Here is a 12190-nt window from a genome sequence, read left to right on the forward strand (position 1 = left end):
GTTGTCAAGGATTTCATTTTACTTGGATCCACAATCAACACCCATGGAAGCAGCAGTCAAGAAATCAAAAGACGCATCGCATTGGGCAAATCTGCTGCAAAGGACCTCTTCAAAGTGTTGAAGAGCAAAGATGTCACCCTGAAGACTAAGGTGCGCCTGACCCAAGCCATGGTATTTTCAATCACATCATATGCATGTGAAAGCTGGACAATGAATAAGGAAGACTGAAGAAGAGTTGACACCTTTGAATTGTGGTGTTGGCGAAGAATATTGACTATACCATGGACTGCCAGAAGAATGAACAAATCTGTCTTGGAAGAAGTGCAGCCAGAATGGTCCTTAGAGGCAAGGATGGCGAGATAGCATCTTACATACTTTGGACATGTTGTCAGGAGAGATGAGTCCCTGGAGAAGGACATCATACTTGGCAGAGTACAGGTCGGCGGAAAAGAGGAAGACCCTCAACAAGGTGGATTGACACAGTGGCTGCAACAATGAACTCAAGCATAACAACAATTGTAAGGATGGTGCGGGACTGGGCAGTGTTTCATTCTGTTGCGCATAGGGTCGCTATGAGTCGGAACCAACTCGATGGCACCTAACAACAACAACAGCATGCAAATAAGGTGCTTGTGGGCCACCAAAGGGAATGGACAGCTTGCTAACAATGCAAATAAGGTATATGGAACGCTAGCAGGAGTGGGACCATGCAAACAAGGTATGTGCAAGCCCTAATGAAATCAGTTTTGCCATCCATTAGGCTTAAAATCAGCCATCCCAGAGGCAGAGAGGGAACCTCATTAGCACCAAGAAGACAAGACAGTATGGAACAAGTCCTTTGAACACAGGGTCCCAATGCTGAGAACCTCTTAGATCCTGGAGACAGACAGGAAGAGAGCTCTAACAACGGAGGTGGCGCAAGGTAGGAAGAAGCAACAGCAGAGAAGCGGCAGCAGCAAAATCAGGAGACTAGTGCAAGAGAGCATGGTGGCAACACACAATACAAGGAAGGTCAGCCTAATTGGACTGGACTAAAAGCAAAGAGGTTTCCGGGATAAAATGAAAGCTTCAAAGGTCAGCGGAGCAGGGGCTGGGGTCTGGGGAACATGGTTTGAGGAGACTTCTAAGTCAATGGGCAAAATAATTCTATTTTGAAAACATTCTGCATCCCACCTTGAAATGTGGCGCCTGGGGTCCTAAATGCCAACAAGCGGCCATCTAAGATACATCAATTGGTCTCAACCCACCTGGAGCAAAGGCAAAGGAAGAACACCAAGGCCACACGACAACTAAGAACCCAAGAGACAGAAAGGGCCACATGAACCAGAGACCTACATTATCCTGAGACCAGAAGAACTAGTTGGTGCCTGGCCACAATCGATGTCTGCCCTGCTAGGGAGCACAACAGACCACTCCTGAGGGAGCAGGAGGCCAATGGGATACAGACCCCAAATTCTCATAAAAAGATCATACCTAATGATATGAATGCGACTAGAGGAATCCCAGAGACAATGCTCCCCAGAACTTCTGATGGCACAGGACAGGAACCATCCCCGAAGACAACGCATCAGGCATGAAAAGGACTGGTCAGCGGAGGGGAGAGAGATGCTGATGAAGAGTGAGCCAATTAAATCAGGTGGACACTGGAGAGTGTGTTGGCAACTCTTGACTGGAGGGGGGATGGGAAGATAGAGAGAGAGGGAAGATGGCAAAATTGGCATGAAACGAGAGACTGAAAGGGCTGACTCAATAGGGGGAGAGCAAGTGGGAGAAGGGAGTAAGATGTATGTAAACCTACAGGTGACAGACTGATTGGAATGGTAAATGTTCACTTGAAGCTTAATAAAAATTAATTGAAAAAAAAAAAAAAGAGAGCATGGTGGGCTTCCCAGCTCACAGAGAAAGGTAGCCACAGTGGGCATGCCAACCTATGGAGCGAAAGCTGAGTAACTTCAAGCAGGAGGCTTCCTGGTGGACTGGGGTGCCACCAGGCAATAACTGGGAGAGCTAAAAAGCTTTGTAACATTTGCCTGAGCAGGGGGGAGGTCACGCTGAGGGGCTGAGGAGCCAAGAGGCCAAGAACCAGATAGAGTCCTGCCCACAGGCAAGACTGAGGGTGTCCTGATTGGAGAACTGCATCCTTAGTCATTCCTGATCCTGAATTGTAACCTGTTACTTCCCTAATAAGCCCCATAACTGTGAGTATAGCCTGTGAGTTGCGTGTGTCCACTGCAACAAATTACTGAAGCCAGCAGAGGAGTACAGAGTGCCGTGGGAGGTACGGTTGGTGTCAAAATTGGTAAAAAGGTTGGAGACCGGAGGTACACTAGCTCCCCCATCTGTGGTTTCACTTTCCAGTTTCAGTTACCCGCAGTCAGCTACGGTCCGAAAATATTAAAGGAAAAATTCCAGAAATAGACAATTCTTATGTTTTAAATTGCACTTCTAAGTAGCATGATGAAATCCCTCACTGTCCTGCTCCTGCCCACCGAGAACGTGAGTCATCCCTTTTTTCAGCATATCCAAGCTGCATACACTACCTGCCCCTTTAGTTAACTTAGTAGCTGTTTTGGTTATCAGATCAACTGTCGAGGTATCCCAGGGTTTGAATTCAAATAACCCTTGTATTACTTAATACTGGCCCCAAATTGCAAGAATAGTGATATGCCAAAGAGAAGCTGTAAAGTGTTTCTTTTAAGTGAGAAAGTGAAAGTTCTCAACTTAATAAGGAAAGAAAAATCATATGCTGAGGTTGCTAAGGTCTACTGTAAGAAGGAAACTTCTATCCGTGAAACTGTGCCTAATTGAGACATTAAGCTTTATCGTAGGTATGTATGCATAGAAAAAACACAGTACATATAGGGTTGCATCAGGATTGGACGAAGACTCATTAACAACCTGTGTTATGCAGATGACACAACCTTGCTTGCTGAAAGTGAAGAGGACTTGAAGCACTTGCTAATGAAGATCAAAGACCACAGCCTTCAGTATGGATTGGACCTCAACATAAAGAAAACAAAAATCCTTACAACTGGACCAATGAGCAACATCACGATAAACAGAGAAAAGATTGACGTTGTCAAGGATTTCATTTTACTTGGATCCACAATCAACACCCATGGAAGCAGCAGTCAAGAAATCAAAAGACGCATTGCACTGGGCACATCTGCTGCAAAGGACCTCTTTAAAGTGTTGAAAAGCAAAGATGTCACCTTGAAGAATAAGGAGCGCCTAACCCAAGCCATGGTATTTTCAATTGCATTACATGCATGTGAAAGCTAGACAACGAATAAGGAAGATGGAAGAAGAACTGATGCCTTTGAATTGTGGTGTTGGCGAAGAATACTGAATACACCATGGACTGCCAAAAGAACAAACACATCTGTCTTGGAGGAAGTACAGCCAGAATGTTCCTTAGAAGCAAGGATGGCGAGGCTGCGTCTCACATACTTTGGACATGTTGTCAGGAGGGACTGATCCCTGGAGAAGGACATCATGCTTGGTAAAGTACAGGATCAGCAGAAAAGAGGAGGGCCTTCAACAAGATGGATTGACACAGTGGCTTCAACAACGGGCTCAAGCACAACAAAGATTGTAAGCATGGCACAGGACTGGGCTGTATTTTGTTCTGTGGTCGCTATGAGTTGGAACCAACTCAAGGGCACCTAACAACAACAACACATAGTGAACAGACAATACAGCAAGCACGTTTTATAAGTGGGCAACAAGACAAAGACATCTTAGCAAAAACTACCAACCTACTTACGGACTTTGTATGGAAGAGCTGGGCCAATCCATCATGATAAGCATAAGGTATAAACATTACAAGGTAGGATGGAAAATTAAGATTATTTTCAAACAGTATGATCATCTCCATGAAAAAAGAGACTCAAGGAATTGCCTACTTAAAAGTCATAATGCTCCCCAAGAAACTCCCAGATTTTTACATACATCCAAAAATCCTCAAACTCGTTGCAGTTAAGTTGATTCTGACTCAAAGTGATCCTTTAGAACAGAATAGAACTGCCCCATAAGGTTTCCAAGGCTTTGGGTTTTTAATCTTTACGGAAGCAGACTGCCTCACAAGCCTCTGTACCACAGACACAGATCAATCCAAGACCCGTTTCAATGCAAAACCTGGACCAGACACCGTCCTACTAAGTCCGTTCTCCCACCCCGCCCCCAGACTACAACATCACTCAGCCGCATATTAAATAATGAACCAGATACCCCATTCATCGTAAATACCACCTCCACCCCTTACCAGCAGAGAAATCCACAAAGACTCCGTACCCTGACAGCCTTAATCTTTGTACAAAAGTGCTCACCCCATGAACGAACCCAAAGACACCGGACTCCCATTTGCTTCCCCTCAAGCACCTCCATCCCTGCGCTCCTCTCAAGGAACTCCAAGTGTCCTCACGACACCACTTACCTCCCCCTGTTCCAAAGACAAAAACACACATTGTTTTTGTCCCTCGAACAGTTTTTCTCCTGAACCACGAACAGTTCGGCAGTTCCACTTTCTTCCGTGAGCAGCTACTACTTCTGGACTTGTCACGCACAAACTTGTCCGTTTACGGCAGCGGGGAAGGTCAAGGAACTTAAGGAGTGGCACAAAGTCATTTCCGGCTTAGCTTTAAAAGGTAATATGTCTGCGCCGTACTCGCCACGTCCCTCCGGAAGCAGCCATGTTTGAAAATCGGCCGTACAGAAGGCGCAGTGGCTGTTTTTCAGGCAGTGGACCAAGTCGGGGGGAACCCTAGTAGCATAGTTGTTAAGAGATGGGGCTGCTAACCAAAAGATCAGCAGTTTGAATCCACCAGGTGCTCCTTGGAAACCGAACGGGGCAGTTCTACTGTGTCCTATAGGGTCACTAGGAGTTGGAATTGACTTGATGGCAGTGGGTTTGGTTTTTTGTTTTTTTTTTTTGCTTAGGCAAGGAGGACTGGTTGCACAGTAGTTAAAAGCTCCACTGCTAACCAAAAGGTCTGCAGTTGGAATCCACCAGCCGCTCCGTGGAAACCCTGTGGGACAGACAGTTGGGTCGCTATGAGTCTGAATCGATTCCACTTTAATGGTTTTTGCTTTGGGTTTGGTTTAGGGAGGGACTGAAGGACCTTGCTGGCACAGTGGTTAAGAGCGCGCTTGCTGTGGGTCGGAATAGACTCCATGACAAAGGGTTAGGCAAGGTGCAGACTCCTGATGGCACAGTGGTTAAAAACTCAGCTACTAACCAGTGGTCCATAGTTCAAATCCACAATGCCGCTCTTCGGAAATCCTATGGGGCAGTTCTACCCTGTCCTACAGGGTCGCTATGAGTCAGAATCCAGTCGACAACCATGGCCTTGGTTTTCAGGTATGTAGGCAAGGACCATAGGAGGGCTGGTGGCTCAGGTCAGTGGTTCCCCTGCCAGTTCCCCCAAGGGAGAAAGCACGCTGAAACTGTCCAGTTTCCCTGATCTTCTACCCTTGCTGAAGAGGCTCAAACTGCATAGGAAAAACATGGACCACATCGAACTGCTTATAATGGGTTGGGCAGAAAAATAATATGGCCCCACCTTAAAACAGTATGTTTAAGAAAATAAAATTGTAAATGTCTAAGTAGGAGTTCAAGTGTCTGTACAGCAGAGACATGCTCCTGGGAAAGCAAAAGGCAAAAAGTTGGTAAATGGAGCACCTCGGAAGTATTCTCACTGATAATGGCTTTCAGGATGTGGCTTTAAGGACAGAAGAGGGTTTGGAGAAACTAGTGGCCAACACAGAGCAAAAGAGTGGATGGCATGAGCCTAGGTTATCTTTGGAGTGGGGCATAGTGGTAAGGCCACTAAAGATGAGACCAGTAAAAGGCAAGCAGGTTGCCAGGCATTTCTTCCTCATCCATCTTAGTTAAGGATGCTCTGATGAAACTTGTTCGGTATCACAGAAACATGCAAGCCTCCACTGACACAGGTGGTGGCTGCACTTGAGGTGTACTGGGCAGGAGCTGAACCCCATCTCCTGCATGGAAGGCAAGAATTCTACCACTGAATCACCACTGCCCTCCACTTACTTCTCCTTCGTTCTGTTTCTCAGCGGCAGTCATTATAACACTTGGCACCAGTTCCTGTTCATGTTATCTCAGAAATAACATGGGCTCACTCCCTTTTCTCTGTCCTCATTGCTCTACTTCACTGCTCTGAATTACTGCTTAATTTGCCACCTTACTGGCTACCAAAGGATTATTACAAAGATTACACAGTATGGGATACCGCTGGCTCGTTGGATGACAATAGTCATTTTCATCAAGCTATAGATTTATGATTAGGGTCAGATACCCCTACGTTCTCAATTCTTTCTCCTCACAAGGACTAATGAAAACGGTAACACCATTATTAATTGCCTGTTTGCCAGGAGCTGTTCTTACTTCTTTCCACGACCACCCTATGAGGCAGATAATTATTTTAAAGAAAAAGTGGAGACACGGGTTTCAAACCCAGGCAGTAAGACTTCAAGACTCACTCCTAACCACTACTTGATTATACTGCCTCACATGGCTGAGCCCATGGGGACAGGTGAAGGGTGACCTTCACTGGGACCATGAGAGTCCTGGGTGTGGGAGCAGAGGATGTGTGTACCAGGTATAGGTATGCACTGGGCCTCCTTCACCTGGGACAGCAACCCTTTGAGAGGTGAGTTCAGCACCAGGTCTGCAGGGCTCAAGGCAGGCCTGGTCATCCTATCCTGGGACCCTGACTGATCCGTTCAGGTAATGGAATGATCTGACTTGGTGTAATCTAGCATCAGGACTTTGGTAACGTCCCAATGGATAAGAATCGGGATAAGCACAGAGCTGGTTTTTATGAGGTGGAGGTCAGACATACCTCCACTCTTCAACTTCTTTGCCATTTCTCATACCAGCCATTCCTCCCACAGTATTTTATACTTCTCTACTGGGCTGGTTGATTTATTGCAATAGCCACACAGATCTCACAGACTATACTCACCATGGTTGTAAGAATGGTGTGGGGGTGACATCTGACCTTCTCTAACTTCAAAGGAGGAAGGAGAATCAAGATCAACACCCCGAGGCTGATTCTTATGAGGCAGAGGTCAGATATGCCTCCTCTTTCCACCATCTTCACCAATTCTGACACCAACTGTACCTCCCACGGCACACTCTACTTCTGTACCAAACCAAATCAAACCTATTGCCATCGAGTCGATTCCAACTCATAGTGACCCTATGGAACAGAGTAGAACCGCCCCGTAGAGTTTCCAAGGAGCACCTGGTGGATTTGAACTGCTGACCTTTTGGTTAGCAGCCATTGATCTTAACCACTATGCCACCAGGGTTTCCACTTCTGTACTGGGTTCGATAATTCATTGCAGTGGCCACACAGAACTCACAGACAACACTCACAATCATGGAGGTTATCAGGGAAGGAACAATTACAATTCAGGCTCAGGAACACTCAGGATACAATTCTTCCATCAGGACAGCCTCTAACCAGCTGTGCTCACAGGCACGCCTCTCCCTGGCCCTCAGCCTTCACCCAAGTGCTGTGGGCCAGGAAGCCCACCATGCCATCTCTTGCTGCCAGGTCTCTGCTGTTGCTTCTTGCTGTCTTAAGTGTTACTGCTTGCTCTCTTTCTTGGTCTCTTGGTTCCAGGAGCTTCTCAGCACAGAGATTCCACCACTGCCAGGGAAGAATGCGTCAGGAGCGGAGTGTGTCTTTTGGATCCAGGATCCCTGTGCTGAGAAGCTCCTGGAACCAGGAGACACAGAGAGAGAGAGCTGTAACACTAAGGATGGAGAGAAGAGATGGTAGAGAAACAATGGCAGGAAAGACTGGCTGGAGATGATGCACTGGGTTTACTGGCCCAAGAAGTGAGAAAGCTGAGTGCCTTTGGGCCAACTGTAGAGGCTAGAACACCCCAAGTCTGCGGGTCAGGATAGAGGCCTCTCTTGATTCATGAAGCCTCAGGAGCAGATGAATCCAAGATCGGCAGGCCGGACAGCAGGGCTCTTGCTCACAGGCTCTGAAAGAGAATCACAAGATCGTCAGGCAAGACAGCAGGTAAGCTGCTAGCTCAGGCCCAAATAATTGGAGGTCAGACAAACAGGAGCCAGTTACAGGATCCAGAGAGAGCAAAAGCCCCTAAGCCTTGCCAGAAAGTCCACTTATATTTGATGCAGGCCACACCTGCGAGGCGACTCCCTTTCAACTCAGTGGCTACTCACAGAAGATCCCATCATGGAGGCAATTGCATAATATCAAATCTCATCATGGAAATGATCACATCATCATATGACTGCCAAACTGTAAGTGCCAAGCCACTGAGAATCATGGCCCAGCCAAATTGGCACACAACCTTAATGATCACACCCATAATCAGGATTATTGTCTGAGTTCTGCGTAGCCATCGCAATGAATTATCAAACTCAGCACAGAAGTAGAGAGTGCTGTGGGAGGGAAGGCTGCTGTCATGGATTGAATTGTGTCCCCAAAAAAATGTGTGTCAACCACATGATTCCCAGTATTATGTGGTTATCCTCCATTTTGTGATTGTAATTTTATGCTAAAGAGGATTAGGGTGGGATTGTTACACCACCCTTACTCAGGTCACCCCCCTGATGTAAAGGGAGTTTCCCCGGGGTGGGGCCTGCACCACCTTTTATCTCTCAAGATATAAAAAGAAAGGGAAGCAAGCAGAGTTGGGGACCTCATACCACCCATAAAGCAGCACCAGGAACAGAGAGTATCCTTTGAACACAGAGTCCCTGTGCCTGAGAAGTTCCTTGACCAGGGGAAGATTGAGGACAAGGACCTTCCTCCAGAACCGACAGAGAAAGCCTTCCCTGGGAGCTGACACCCTGAAATTTGGACTTTTAGCCTAAAACCCTGGTGGCGTAGTGGTTAAGCACTATGGCTGCTAACCAAGAGGTCGGCAGTTCAAATCTGCCAGGCGCTCCTTGGAAACTCTATCGGGCAGTTCTACTCTGTCCTATAGGGTCACTATGAGTAGGAATCCACTCAACGGCAGTGGGTTTGGTTTGGGTTTTGGTGGTGGTGTTGTTGTTAGGTGCCGTTGAGTCGGTTCTGACTCAGCAATCCTATGCCCAAAAGAATGGAATATTGCCTGGTCCTGCGCCATCCTTACAATCATTGTTATGCTTGAGCTCATTGTTGCAGCCACTGTGTCAATCCACCTTGTTGAGAGTCTTCCTCTTTTCACCGACCCTGTACTCTGCCAAGCATGATGTCCTTCTCCAGGGACTCATCCCTCCTGACAACATGTCCAAAGTATGTAAGATGCAGTCTCGCCATCCTTGGCTCTAAGGAGCATTCTGGCCGCACTTCTTCCAGATTTGTTTGCTCTTTTGGCTGTCCATGGTATATTCAATGTTCTTCGCCAACACCACAATTCAAAGGTGTCAACTCTTCTTCAGTCTTCCTTATTCATTGTCCAGCTTTCACATGCATATGATGTGATTGAAAATACCATGGCTTGGGTCAGGCGCACCTTAGTCTTCAGGGTGACATCTTTGCTCTTCAACACTTTGAAGAGGTCCTTTGCACCAGTCAAGAAATCAAAAGATGCATTGCATTGGGCAAATCTGCTGCAAAGGATGGGTTTTGGTACTGTGAGGAAATACACTTCTCTTTGTTAAAGCCAAATATTTGTGGTATTTCTGTTACAGCAGCACTAGATGACTAAGACAGTTGGTGTCAGAATTGGTAAAGATGGCGGAGAGAGGAGGCGTGTCTGACCGCAGCCTCATAGAAATCAGTGTTGGGCTGTTGATCTTGATTATCCTTCTCGCTTGTGAATTTAAAGGATGTCAGACATCACCCCCATGCCATTTTTACAACAGGTCTTCTCTTGGCTCCCTCTGGACAAGCGTACTCTCACCCCTACTCTGGACAGGGTGCCTCTAAGACTCCTCTTGGCTCTCAGGCCTGGTCCCCTCTAGGTCTCAGGGTTACAGCTCTCAGCAGAGCCAGGGCATTTTGCTACTGCCAACAGCACGACAGCTTGGTCCTACACTTCTGTTTGATTGCTTGGGTGTTACCTGCAAGACCTTGGCAGCTCCCTTTACAGGGAACCCAGCTCTCTTGGGGACCTCCTGCCAGGTGCCCAGCTATGCTCCATGGCCGACTCATCTATTGTAGCTGTGTGCCGGGTTCATGGTTCCCACTGCTTGTACTGCTATTGCAGTTACTTTGCTGCTCAGCTCTGCTGTGCTTGCCACCATTTCTCTGCTGCTGGGCCCCCTTCTGGGCCTCTCACCATCTTCAGTGTTACAGTGATTGACCCATATTACTGCTCTTTTAGGAGGTTCCCTCCTCTTCTCTCTCCTAAAAACCTCTGTGGAGTTGGCTGCTTATATAAGCCATATCCCTCTCAAAAGGACGACAAACCAAACAATTCCCTTGGTGAACCACAAGTCACTCAATACTATTGGGTGGATTATCAAACCACTAATTGAACAGCAAATTGACCAATCCTTGCAAGGTACATCACATAGACCAATCACAGGGTAGACTGTGGCTCAACCAATCATTTTTCACAGAATTACAAACCCAGAGGCAGAAAGACCATATGGCAGTGCAGTAAAATTCTTAATATGGCCCATCTAGTCATAATCTTTGTAACTCTCACCAAACGACTGAGTGGACTATGCAAATGAGCTTCTTGTGGCCCACAGGAAGGGGACTGGATAGCTTAATAGTGTAAATAAGGTGCGTAACACCCTTCTGGGGGTGGGACCATTTAAGTAAGGTGTGTGGAACCCTAACAAGGGGATTGGCCAGTTTTGCCACCCTGCTAGGCTTAAAATGACCAATCCCAGAGGCAGGAAGGAACCACCACCAACAAAGATGAGCCAGGAGTGAAGTACATCCTTTGGACCCAGGATCCCTGTGCTGAGAACCAGGAGACAGAGAAAGAGAGAACTGGAGAACGCTGGAAATGAGAGATGGCCAGAAGCAGCAGCACAGAAACAGCAGCAGCAGAGGCAGCAGAACCAGGAGGTTGGCAGGAGACAGCAAGGTGGGCTTCTTGGCCCAAAGAGCAAGAAAGATGAGTGCCTTTGGGCAGGGGGCTTGCTGTCAGAGTAGGCTGTCTATGGGCACTTGGTGAAGCTAGGTTTGCTGACCCACAAAGCTAGAGTTGAGCATCCTCAGGCTGAGACTTACTGAGACAGTAGAGTGCTTCTGGGCACATTATCGGCAGAATGAACAGAGCTTTGTAACACTTGTCTGGGCAGGGTGGAGGCCAGTCCAGAGGCCCTAAGGTCAGAGAGAGGTATGTCTGTGGACAAGGCTGAGAAGAAGCAGTCCTGATTGAAGAATTGTATTCTGAGCATCTCTGATCCTGAGCTGTAACCTATTATTTCCATAAAAAACCCATAACTGAACTATGGTCCGTGAGTTCTGTGTGGACATTGCAATGAATTGTCAAATGCAGCAGAGAAGTGGTGAGTGCCACTGGAAGGATAGTTGGTGTCAGGTTGGTGAGAGGAGGCATGTCTGACTTCCACCTCATAGGAATCAGCCACGGGCTGTTGATCGTGATTCTACTTCCCCCTTGTGAAGTTAGAGGTCAGAAACTTCTGCCACCATGTCATTTTTACAGTTGGTGTCAGGAGTGGGACTTGTGGCAACGGCTCCAGATTCATGGCACCATGGGACTTTGTAAGAGAAAGAACAAAAGGGCTTGAGAAGTGAAACTTTTGATTCTTAGATGGTAACTTTGTTGTTACTTGTGATGGCTGAAAGGAAGGTAAGAGATGTAATGGTGCAGCTGAGGAGAGAAAAGTCACATCTGGAGTGTCCTGGGGCAAAAGCCGGTTTGATTAAACAAGATGATTGATAGTGGGCTAAGGTCTACTGTTTCCACCCAGGCAGAGGCCTGAGGTCATAAAAATATGAATGGGAAGATAGTCAAGGCCTGGAGAAGATAAAACCTTTATGTTTTTTTAAAAAGGGTTATGTGTTTATTTAAATGTACTATGGATAGTATTTCTCCTACCTAGTATTGTAAAGCAGACCGAAATACATGATAGAAATGAATATTGAATATTATAGATAACAGCTTGCAACTCTGCCTTCAGCCAATACTTGATTGGATATGCTAAAAGAGGAACTAGAACTTGCCTGAGAGAAACACAGGCTGTTGGTTTGAATGCAGTAGCCCTGTGTAC

Source organism: Elephas maximus, chromosome 11, assembly GCF_024166365.1.
Source record: "Elephas maximus indicus isolate mEleMax1 chromosome 11, mEleMax1 primary haplotype, whole genome shotgun sequence".
Classification (NCBI taxonomy): Eukaryota; Metazoa; Chordata; class Mammalia; order Proboscidea; family Elephantidae; genus Elephas; species Elephas maximus.